This window comes from Aotus nancymaae, unplaced genomic scaffold (genome assembly GCF_030222135.1).
Source record: "Aotus nancymaae isolate 86718 unplaced genomic scaffold, 86718_ANA_hifiasm-v0.15.2.pri h1tg000002l, whole genome shotgun sequence".
Lineage (NCBI taxonomy): Eukaryota > Metazoa > Chordata > Mammalia > Primates > Aotidae > Aotus > Aotus nancymaae.
In genome coordinates, this window is record NW_026988413.1 from 1,138,525 (window position 1) to 1,150,709 (window position 12,185).

Here is a 12,185-nt window from a genome sequence, read left to right on the forward strand (position 1 = left end):
ACCCACCACCCGCGGACTCCGGCCCTCACTGGCCACGCTGCTACGTGTTCCACCTGTGTTCTGGATTTGCCAAGCGATGCCGCCTGAGGAAGGTGGGGAAGTGGTGGCCTCACGTTACATAGACGGAGTGCGGGCTTCGTCTTCCGCACCCCTCTGAATATTGCAGGCACTTGCAAAGGGCTGTGCTAGTGGCTCCACACAGTTACCTGGGGTTTTCCTGGAAAGGAGTGTCAGGGAAATGTCACAGTACGTCCAAACTGTCCCGGCCTGTCTTTCAGATGAGACAGCAAGGGAAGACCCCTGTGGATTTGCAAAGAAGAATCCTGCTTGAGTGAAAGGTGGCATTTCTCATGTTAAGTGAGCCCCATGCTTTGGTTGAAGATATTTGTGTTTAAAATATCGATGGAGCCTCCTTTCCTAGTGTGAAATGATGTGACCATTTAGGAGGAGAGCAGGTTCCTCATCATTCTGAGCCTCAGGGTCCCCACAAGGATCCAGGGTGACCTGGGCATGTGGCTGGGACCCGGCTCTTAGCAGGCCCCACATGTGGTCCACACTTTGCTGGCAGCATCTTGAGACTCTTACAGTTCTTCAACACAGGGCCCCACAAATTATATATGTGGTCGTCAGGCCATGACAGGGTTGGAGAGACTCGAGATAAAACTAGAACAGAGCCTGCTCTGGAAGTTTGCGACTCATGTTAGCTGGAAAATTCCACTATTTTCATTGTTGTTAGGAAAAAACCACTCTAATTTCCTCTGTTAATGGATTCAGATTGGCAAGAAGAACGCATGCTTTTCTACAGACTGTTCAATGCACTCCCAGTGTGGAGCTCTGGGAAAAGGCTGGATTTGGGTATTGAACTGGATACCTGGCAGTGAGGCGTTCAGCTCTGAGCTTTCTTTTAATGGCACTTTCATCCATAGGACTTTGAATCTTTATCACCTGGCCAGGTGCAGCGGCTCACACCTGTAATCCCAGTACTTTGGGGGCTGAAGCGGGAGGATCACTGGAGGCCAGGAGTTCAAGACCAGCCAGGGCAACATAGTGAGACCTTCTCTACAGAACCAAAACCGGAAAGTGTACCCTCGTTTATTTATTTATTTTACTCTAGGTGCACACTATGTCTGGCATTTCTCCCCATGTTATCCCTCCCCACCCTCCCCTCCCTGCCCAACCCCTGCTGTCTCTCCCCTACCCCCCACAACTGCCCCCCGTGTGTGATGCTCCTCTCCCTGTGTCCACGTGTTCTCATTGTTCAACACATACCTATGAGTGAGAACATGCGGTGTTTGATTTTCTGTTCTTGGGTCAGTTTCCTGAGAATGATGGTTTCCAGATTCATCCAAGTCCCTGCAAAGGACACGGACTCATCGTTTTTTATGGCTGCGTAGTATTCCATGGTGTATATGTGCACTCTTACGCTCTTTGAGGGCGGGGCCTGGTCTGCGTTGCTCAGTCGTGCGTCATCAGTGACTGGAACAGTGTCTGGACCATAACGGGGCTTATGTGTTAATGAGTGAATGAATCACTCCAGGGAAGAATGGACAGGCTCTGGATTCAAAGGCACATGGGTTTGACTCTGTTTTTCTCAACTTGCCGTGAAACCCGGGGCAGATTCCCGAAGCCACCCTGGCCTCAGCGGGCTCCTCCGTAGAGTAGAGATGATGATGGGTACATTGGAGTCGTGAGAATTAAATGCCATGTGTATGCAGATACTTGGCACTAGATAAATGATAGCCCTCTAGACGCATTACTAAAATAACAAAATGTTTAAGCCAAGAAATATGTAAAAACATGAACAAGTTACATTTATACTGAAATGACACTGAACAGCGTGGTAAAATATGCATTTTTCTCAGGACATACACCCTCTGTATAGACACCCCTGCTCGGCGTTATTCTTATTTTTCTCACCAGGACCAAACAGAAGTCACTCTTCTGAGTGTGTCTCTCCAGTCAGAGACGTTGCGGGTGAGCTGATGGCAGGAGGCTTTGGGGCGGATGGGCCGGGGCAGGTTATTCTGGACTCGGCTCCTGCCGGAAAGGCTGAGACCTGCCACAGGGGGCAGGTCTGTGGGGCTCGGCCCAGCAACGCAGTCGGGAAAGGGCAGTGGTGCCGGCCTGCACGTGGGTTCACAGTTGTCCTCGTGCCTCACGGAAGGCTCTCAGCTGAGTGTGCTGAAGTCGTGATTTCAGTGGTGGCACTGACAGTAAAACTGGATGATTTGCAGCTGGCACCTAAAACTCCAAAGGCTCCAGTTTATTCAGCTGTGAAATAGGGCACCGGCAAGAGAACTGCTTTAGGTCTGAATTTCGCGGTTGTTGTTCAGCACAGCAGCAGCGTGCGCCTCGGTTTTTGCCCACTCGAGGCCAGACGCACGGCCGGCTTCGTGGGAGGTCCCCGGTGCCTCTGCCTCAAGGCCGAGGGGCTGGCTAAGGGGCCCCTAAAAACACGTACTGTGTGTGGTGAGCTCTCGCGGGTTTACCTGGCCTCGAATTACATCCAGCCAGATAGAGTCTCATAAATCATTAGGATTTAGTTTGATAATTTTCAGACCTTAATTGGCACTTTGTTTCTCTGAACATGATACTGAGGAAGAAACAGAATGAGCAATTCACTAAATGTGTCGTCCACAAGATGAGAGAAGTTAATGTGAAATGATTCTTAGGCCACAGACCGTATTTTGGGAAAGTATCTAAATATGTTTGAATTAATATAAACAATAAGGAGTTATACATCTCTGTCCACCACACTGCCCACCCATCCATCCATTTACCTGCCCCCATCCAGCCACCCATCCACCCATACGTCTGTTCACTTATCCATCTCTCCACCCACCCAGCCATACGGCATCCATCCTTCCTCCCACCCACCCATTCACCTCTCTGCCCCCTCATCCACCCACCCACCCATCCATACAGCATCCATCCATCTATCCATCTATCCTCCCACCCACCCATTCAGCCATCTGGCTCCTCATCCACCCACCCACCCATCCATGCAGCATCCATCCATCCATCCATCTATCCTCCCACCCACCCATTCAGCCGTCTGGCTCCTCATCCACCCACCCACCCATCCATGCAGCATCCATCCATCCATCCATCTATCCTCCCACCCACCCATTCAGCCATCTGGCTCCTCATCCACCCACCCACCCATCCATACAGCATCCATCCATCCCTCCTCCCACCCACCCATTCAGCCATCCGCCCCCTCATCCACCCACCCACCCATCCATACAGCATCCATCCCTCCTCCCACCCACCCATTCAGCCATCTGCCCCCTCATCCACCCACCCACCCATCCATACAGCATCCATCCCTCCTCCCACCCACCCATTCAGCCATCTGCCCCCTCATCCACCCACCCACCCATCCATACAGCATCCATCCATCCATCCTCCCACCCACCCATTCACCCATCCGCCCCCTCATCCACCCACCCACCCATCCATACAGCATCCATCCATCCATCCTCCCACCCACCCATTCACCCATCCACCCCCTCATCCACCCACCCACCCACCATCTCTCTACCCACCCATCCATTCATGTTACGGGCTTCACCCCAAATCCAGGTGTCAAACAGACAAGGCACAGGTCAGTCTGCCAAGCCAGCTGAGGCATACTAGTAAAATAAACAAAAAACAGTCTACAGAAGTTTTTCTTTTCGTATCTAAAGTTTCAGGAAAATCCACTGGTTGGAAAGAGCAGTGTTTACTTTTATGTTGGTCGCATCCACATTAAACGACTAACTTTAAAACTGTATTTGTCGACATACATGCCTTGGCTGCCTTCCTTTATCCACAAGAAGTCCAGGGAATACGGTACCTGAGGCTCGTCTCTACTTAAATTGACTACAGAGTTAACTGCTGCTCAGGCGGTGTCCATTAGGAAAACTCAAGTCAGGTGTGTTACATTACGATGGACCTTAAAGGCTGACGTGATACAAATCAGCCTGTGTCAGGTATAAGTCCTTATCATCTAGCAACGCAAATCCCAGACTAACCCAAGCAAACGGAAGCCTCGATTCTTATTTAAAACCGTTTCTATGCTGGGCGTGGTAGCACACACCTGTAATCCCAGCACTTTGGGAGGCCGAGGCGAGTGGATCACAAAGTCAAGAGATCAAGACCAGCCTGGCCAAGATGGTGGAATCTCATCTCTCTAAAAATGAAAAAATTAGATGGGTGTGGTGGCGCGCTCCTGTAGTCCCAGCTACTCGGGAGGCTGAGGCAGGAGAATCGCTTGAACCAGGGAGGTGGAGGTTGCAGTGAGCCAAGATTGCACCCTACACTCCAGCCTGGTGACAGAGACTCTGTCTCAAACAAACAAAAAACATTTCTAAAACATGGAAGCTTGTGTCAGAGATTTGTTCATCTTCACTCTCAGCTGAGCGGTTGGTCTGAGGACAGATGGAGCTCTGCCTTATTTCCTGTGGTTAAAGTGTCTTGCCATGAAAATTAATTCTCAAAAAATGACCTTGAGATCCATGATTGCTAAGAAGACATGTATCAGTATATCACTATACTGATGTTTTAAGGCAGATAATTATATGCATTTCTAAATTCTTTCACTGATAAAAGTAGGGGAAAAAGAGATTTCCAGCTAGTCCTCCGTTAAGAAAAGACCTTTCAGACAGAACTCTTACACTCGACACTCTGGTTGATGGAGGGCTGGTGTGTTTGTCTCATAAATCTTGAGTGATAGGAGTATTCCAGAACACAAGCAATAAAATCAGCAGTAAAATGCTAGATGTCACTTCTCCTCTTTGTTGGCATATTTTATGACCATAAAAATAAATGAGTAATTATCAATATGCAGTAAAGTATCAAGTGGAACCAGTGAGTGATAAAGAACTCAGGAATAAATGGAGTGGAATTTAAAATAGAGGTAACTATAGCTAAAATTACAGCGAGGAAATGGCCTCTTATCTATGTGCACATCTATGGTTTGCTTATTTTGGTTAAAAGTAGCTTTAAATCGGTGAATTCTGTAGAATCTCAGGGATATAGTTTTTCATATTACTTCCAGCCCAATCGGAAGATGACTCCTGATGGTAATAAAAAGCTCTGGTTTCTCCTAGTTTATTCTCCACAGGACCCACACGAACACATTTTTCAAGTACGACATCCCTCAGGGCTCTAGGCTGCAGGCGTGTGGTGAAGACCTCCTCTTTCGTCGGGGAAGAAGGCTTTCCCGCGGAGTGAGTGGCATTCCTTTGGCATTTCTTCCACTATGCATAGGAGTCGCCTTTCACAGTAAGTGAATTTGACTGTGAAAAGGTGGATGGCTCAGTGACTCAGAAACTCACATCAGATGCTCCCCACCGTAGGTGTGCCTGGCGTGGCCTTCAGGATGGTGCTTTCAGGGTCTGCCCTTATGTGGCCGTTGACAGACTCCTCACGAGATCTGCCCTCCACCGTCCAGGGTCGGGAAAGAGCAGAGACGACCTCCTCCCTTATCTCAACCACGTCATTCCGGAAGGAAAACCACCAGGCTCCCCCAGAAAGCAGTGCAGTGTTGGGGGCTGCATGAACCCACACAAGGAATTCGGGGGAGGAGCAGAGCCCTCCTGAGTGAGCACAGCAAGGACCGACAGCTTTGGTTCAGAGGGAGTCCTGTTGCATGTCAGGTGTCCCACCCAGCCGCCCAGCAGCCCTGCAAGGCTTGTCCTGTTCCCCCAGTTTTGCAGGGTAAATGATGGAATGTAGAAAATCGCGCGGCGAGGCAGCAGCAGTTCAACGAGCAGTCGGATCACAGCTGGGTCAGCTCCGGTGCTCCCATCCTCTCTGCAGTCGTAAATTGTAAAATGTGACGAAGATAACAAGGTCATGTGTGAAAATGCTTCAACACAGGTGCTGGGCGGAAGATGATCCTCATTCGCAGATTCTGTATTTGCAAATTAATCCGTAACCTCCAAATCAGTGCTCATGCCGAGGTCATTCCTGGACACGCACCGAGCCGTGAAGTTCAAGTTGCCTGACGCACCTGCGCCCAGGTGGAGAGGAGAGCTCTACCTTCTCGTTTCAGCTCGGACTGTAAAACAAGGCTCTTCTTGAAGGCCTGCTCAGTGCCACGTTTCCCATGTTTTGTGCTTGTCATTGGTGGTTTTGCTGTTTAAATGGCCCAGAACAGTGCTGAGGGATGACGGTGTTCCTGGTGTTGTAAACAGCTCGAGTCTGGCTGTCACCACTCAGAGGCCAAAAGCATGAGATGGAAGCGGGGGGAAAGGAAGGCACGTTTATCAAGCAAATGCTGGCAGCTGGGGCACGGCCAGGCTCGTGCCTTCAACAGACCGTTGCCCCTTTTTGGCTGAGTGAGGGGTTTAAGAAGGAAAAGGCATGGAGCTATGTGGAGTGGTGCAGGAGGGCACTGGCTGTGTGTCTGTTCTGACGATTGTCTTACCACGGGTGGAGTGCTGCAGGAGGGCGCCGGCTGTGTGTTCTGATGGTAGTCTCATCACAGGTGGAGTGGTGTAGGAGGGTGCCAGCTGTGTGTCTGTTCTGCTGATTGTCTTACCACGGGCAGAAGTGGTGCAGAAGGGTACCAGGCTATGTGTCTGTTCTGATGGGTATCTCTTCACGGGTGGAGGCCTGGTTTGTGTCATCATAACTTCAGCCCGAGAGCACTGGGCTAAATGTTCCTAACTCCCCCTCAGCAGGAAGATTCTGCAGCTGGGTCACTCTGTCTGTTCTGTTTGAAAATTGTCCCCTGGAATTTCTAAGCAGGTTCCTAATTAGATGGGTGAGCACTGTGCACAGGAGTGCCCGGTGGGCATGTGAGGCTGGCACACACAGGATACACGGCGACAACATGCCTCATGGAGAAGACACTGGGCTGGGACACATGGTGACAACGTGCCTCATGGAGAAGACGCCGGGCCGGGACACGCGGTGACAATGTGCCTTATGGAGAAGATGCTGGGCCGGGACACATGGTGACAACATGCCTCATGGAGAAGATGCTGGGCTGGGACACATGGTGACAACATGCCTCATGGAGAAGATGCTGGGCTGGGACACATGGTGACAACGTGCCTCATGGAGAAGATGCCAGGCCGGGACAAGTGGTGACAACATGCCTCATGGAGAAGACACCGGGCTGGGACACGCGGTGACAATGTGCCTTATGGAGAAGATGCTGGGCTGGAACACATGGTGACAACGTGCCTCATGGAGAAGATGCTGGGCTGGGACAAGTGGTGACAATGTGCCTCATGGAGAAGATGCTGGGCTGGGACAAGTGGTGACAATGTGCCTCATGGAGAAGATGCTGGGCTGGGACACATGGTGACAACGTGCCTCATGGAGAAGATGCCAGGCCGGGACAAGTGGTGACAACATGCCTCATGGAGAAGACGCCGGACCGGGACACATGGTGACAACGTGCCTCATGGAGAAGATGCTGGGCTGGGACACATGGTGACAACGTGCCTCATGGAGAAAATGCTGGGCTGGGACACATGGTGACAACGTGCCTCATGGAGAAGACGCCGGGCCGGGACAAGTGGTGACAACATGCCTCATGGAGAAGACGCCGGGCCGGGACACACGGTGACAATGTGCCTTGTGGAGAAAACACTGGGCTGGAACACATGGTGACAACGTGCCTCATGGAGAAGATACTGGGCCGGGACACGTGGTGACAACGTGCCTCATGGAGAAGATGCCGGGCCGGGACACGTGGTGACAACATGCCTCATGGAGAAAAGTCAGTGTGGATGGGCATTGCGTGGGCAGCCACGTACATTAAATGAGTCTTTGAACAGAAGCACACATAAGACAGGGTTACGTGTCGATCAGTTGACAGAAACGTGGTGTCCACAGGCTCACAGGGGCCTCACCCTCTGCCTCTCGTGGGAACACTGGCTCGGTCAGTGTCTGCTCCCGATGACTTTAGAGAACGTGGCCCCCTGGAAGAACGAGAACTGACTGTAGTGTGGCCTCAGTAATTATCTGTTGCATCTGAATGAAAATCCGAAAGTCAAAATTAGCATCTGTTTCTTCGTGAAACCTAGATACCTCCGTGTAACGTAACGTGCAGCTCTCTTTATGTCTGAGTCGATAATTTCTACTCAGTCCTAACCCTCATTCTTTGCTGCTGCTTTAACCACAATAGAGCGGTACGTGTGTAACACAGATGCCTGACACGCCCTGCGTGACACACGCCAGCTGTCAGGAAGCACCTTGCTCAAGAAAAGCTTGTCTTCTCCCCGAGAGCTGTGATGTGAGCTGCCCTACTTGCTCCTAAGAGACTCTGCAAGGCTCTAGGCATCTCTGTTTTACTTTTTATTTCCTGATTAAATACAGAAATTCCCCTTTTCATGCCAGCAATATGCACAGGGGATTTACTCAGCTTTCCCCAAATGTCTAAGGAACCAGAAAGCTAAACAAGATGGCACAGACAACCAGGGCGCCCTGGCGCTAGAAAGAAGGTGGTGGGACGGCTGGCCTTCCTCCCTGGAAGCCTCTCCCCTGGACGCGCAGCACTCAGCCGCCTGCCTCCTGCACGGCAGATGTGTGGGGCTCGGTAACAAGCACAGGGCAAGGTCTTCCTGTGGGGAGGGGTCTCTGCTGCTGGTGGTGCCAGGGGCAGACCCGGTAGCTCAGCTCTGGAGCCACCGGTCGCCCTGTTTACTTGTAGACCCTCTGGGCCTGGGTACTACAGTTTATTGAAAACCAGCCTCCTAAGCCGGTGTCCCGGGCCAGAGCAAGTCCGAGAGGCCCTGGGGCCTTGCCACACTTGAGAGCTGAGTGGACTGAGGCCCAACTGAAAGGCCTAGCAGGGCCACAGAACAGCGACTTGCAGAATGAGGCCTGCAGTGGGGCCTCGGGATGGAGACTTCTCCCCACGTCAGAGCAGCCGCTGCGGGCTTACAGAAGAGCTTGTGTGTGTTCAGGTTAGGGAAAGTAACGCAGTTGGGGTCACATTACCAGTGCTCTGAGTGTCCTCTAGAACGGGCCTCACGGCATCGTCCTCCTGCGGGCTCCTGAGGGCACAGGGGCTGGGGCCAGGGCTCTGCGCATCTCGGCCACGGGCATCTGGGTCTTGCTGGTGCTGGTGGCGAGGGTCGCTGGGCGCTCGCCGCGTGCGAGGTGTGCCCCCAGGGTGGCAGGAGCACTCGCTCCCTGGTGACGACCGTGGCCTCACGTGACGGTGGTGCTCAGCTTGCGTGCGAGGAAGGACGCACGCTGCGTGGGCCTCTCCTGCAGCCCTCACCGGGCAATACGGGGCCACGTGTGGATCACATGCATCTTCCTAGCACGGGGGCTGGGACTTTGGACTCTGAGAAACCAAGCACCAGCTCCTAGCCTTTAGAGAAAACTTTCTGCACCTGAGCGAACGTTGGGTTTGGGAAAGTTCAGTCCCATGTGTCAGGGAACTCTCAGACGTGGCTTACATTCAGTTTCACAGAAGCTGGAAGCCCTGTGACTGAGCGCTCTGTTCCCAGTGTTGTTTCAGGGGTAGAGGGATGCTGCTTATGTTAATGAGGACTTTCTCTTAATTTTAGAAAGCCATTCAACCCAAGCGTCGAACCAGTTACAGTATGAACTGATCACCTCCTGCGTGGGCAGGAGTCATCACGCATGCCTCAGAGTCCACACTCCACTCGGGAAGGAGGGAACATCTGTAAAGTGTCCCGTGTGCCGTTTGAGCCTAAGTATCAGGCACTTAGGGCGCTTCTGGAAGATTCTGCAGACAGGGAGAATCTGCCATTATCATGGTGCTCACTCTGGAGAAGGGCTTTGACAGGGGTTAGAACTCAGCACTCATGAGTGAGGGCATGTCCTTGGCAGGAGAGCTGCAGTCCAGGAAGGGAGTGGCCTCCTCCTATCCAAGGGCCGTAGTGGGGACCAACAGAGGGCCCAGCCGAGGCACTGCAGACAGGCCAGGGGCCCAGGGCTGGGACTTTAACCTGGGCTGGAGAAGAAGGCACCGGTCCCTGCTCCGTGATCAGCCCCTGGAGGCAGCTCCCAGGGACATTCTGTGTGCAGGAGAGCTGGACACAGGAAGTCACTCAGCTCCGCTATGCGACAGCCCAGGATGGGCCTGGAAGGATCACAGTGGGAACCAAGAGACAGCCGTGAACGTGGTGCGTTTTCTAGGGCTTTCTGCAGAATTTGGTGACTAGCTGGATATTTCTGGCATAAGGAAGCCAAAGGGGACGTCTGTAAGTTAGGACGTGTCTGCTCCTCAGAGCAGCTGCTGTTTCAGGGGAGAACTTGTTGAGTTCAAGGTGATGCTGAGACTTCTGCGTGGAATATTCAGCCGTGGTGTTAGGGGGATAACTGTGCCGCCTTGCAATGGCACAGCGGTCTCCCTTCACCACGGGTTTGCACGCAGAGGAGCTGGCCGGGACAGTTAGCAAAAATCCCGAGGAGGAAGACCAGAGCTTGGGACCAAAGTATCATGAGCAGAGATATTTGAATCGCAAATACACGTGAGATTGAAAGGGTTTTGGGTGCAAAATCCACGGCCCCGTGTCCTGTGCTGCCTTGGGATGAGCTTGTGGTGGAGGAGGGGGGGTAGGCGGGCGCGGAGGAGGCGGGGGAGGCGGGCGCGGAGGAGGGAGGGAAGGCGGGCGCGGGGGAGGGGGGGTAGGCGGGCGCGGGGGAGGGGGGGTAGGCGGGCGCGGGGGAGGGGGGTAGGCGGGCGCGGGGGAGGTGGGGGAGGCGGGCGCGGGGGAGGTGGGGGAGGCGGGCGCGGGGGAGGTGGGGGAGGCGGGCGCGGGGGAGGTGGGGGAGGCGGGCGCGGGGGAGGTGGGGGAGGCGGGCGCGGGGGAGGTGGGGGAGGCGGGCGCGGGGGAGGTGGGGGAGGCGGGCGCGGGGGAGGTGGGGGAGGCGGGCGCGGGGGAGGTGGGGGAGGCGGGCGCGGGGGAGGTGGGGGAGGCGGGGGAGGTGGGGGAGGCGGGCGCGGGGGAGGTGGGGGAGGCGGGCGCGGGGGAGGTGGGGAGGCGGGCGCGGGGGAGGTGGGGAGGCGGGCGCGGGGGAGGGAGGGAAGGCGGGCGTGGGGGAGGGGGGGAGGCGGGCGCGGGGGAGGTGGGGAGGCGGGCGCGGGGGAGGTGGGGGAGGCGGGCGCGGGGGAGGTGGGGGAGGCGGGCGCGGGGGAGGTGGGGGAGGCGGGCGCGGGGGAGGTGGGGGAGGCGGGCGCGGGGGAGGGGGGGTAGGCGGGCGCGGGGGAGGGGGGGTAGGCGGGCGCGGGGGAGGGGGGTAGGCGGGCGCGGGGGAGGGGGGGGAGGCGGGCGCGGGGGAGGGGGGGGAGGCGGGCGCGGGGGAGGGGGGGAGGCGGGCGCGGGGGATGGGGGGGAGGCGGGCGCGGGGGAGGTGGGGGAGGCGGGCGCGGGGGAGGTGGGGGAGGCGGGCGCGGGGGAGGTGGGGGAGGCGGGCGCGGGGGAGGGAGGGAAGGCGGGCGCGGGGGAGGTGGGGGAGGCGGGCGCGGGGGAGGTGGGGGAGGCGGGCGCGGGGGAGGGAGGGAAGGCGGGCGCGGGGGAGGGAGGGAAGGCGGGCGCGGGGGAGGTGGGGTAGGCGGGCGCGGGGGAGGTGGGGTAGGCGGGCGCGGGGGAGGTGGGGTAGGCGGGCGCGGGGGAGGTGGGTAGGCGGGCGCGGGGGAGGGGGGGGAGGCGGGCGCGGGGGAGGGGGGAGGCGGGCGCGGGGGAGGGAGGGAAGGCGGGCGCGGGGGAGGGGGGAGAGGCGGGCGCGGAGGAGGGGGGAAGGCGGGCGCGGAGGAGAGGGGAGGAGGGCGCGGAGAAGGGTGCAGAGGACGGGGGCAGGCGGCCAACCTGTGGCATTTCCTGCCAGTTGGGCTTGTACCCGTCAGCAGGGGTGTGTGGGTGCAGTGGGGACAGCAAGGGGCCCTGGGCTACATGGTATCCACTTGGTCAGAGTTTAACAGCCTAGATGGGAGCACAGGTACCTCCCAGGGACTGGGAGCCAACAGCCTTAGCTGCCGTCTGCCACCTAAATTGGGTCCTCTTGGCATTTCTTGTCTGTTGCTGGGGTTTATCCCTTAGAAGACATTGAAGGGGTCGTTCCAGGAAGAGGATCCATGGCTGTCATCTGTGGACATGGGGTCTATCTGTCTTTGGGGACGGACCTTGCATTCCTAATTCGTTTTGAGATGGCTAGGCACTATATCCAGTTTCTACTGCATGTGGGGTTTTCAGATGAATTAAATG

The 12,185-nt window shown here is 55.8% G+C and overlaps 1 protein-coding gene across 6 annotated transcripts in view; it reads left to right on the forward strand.

Annotated features, from left to right (window-relative positions):
• PTPRN2 (protein tyrosine phosphatase receptor type N2) overlaps window positions 1–12,185 on the forward strand; it is a 1,009,611-nt gene that overhangs the window by 452,617 nt on the left and 544,809 nt on the right. The gene's annotated exons all lie outside the window — the stretch shown is intronic.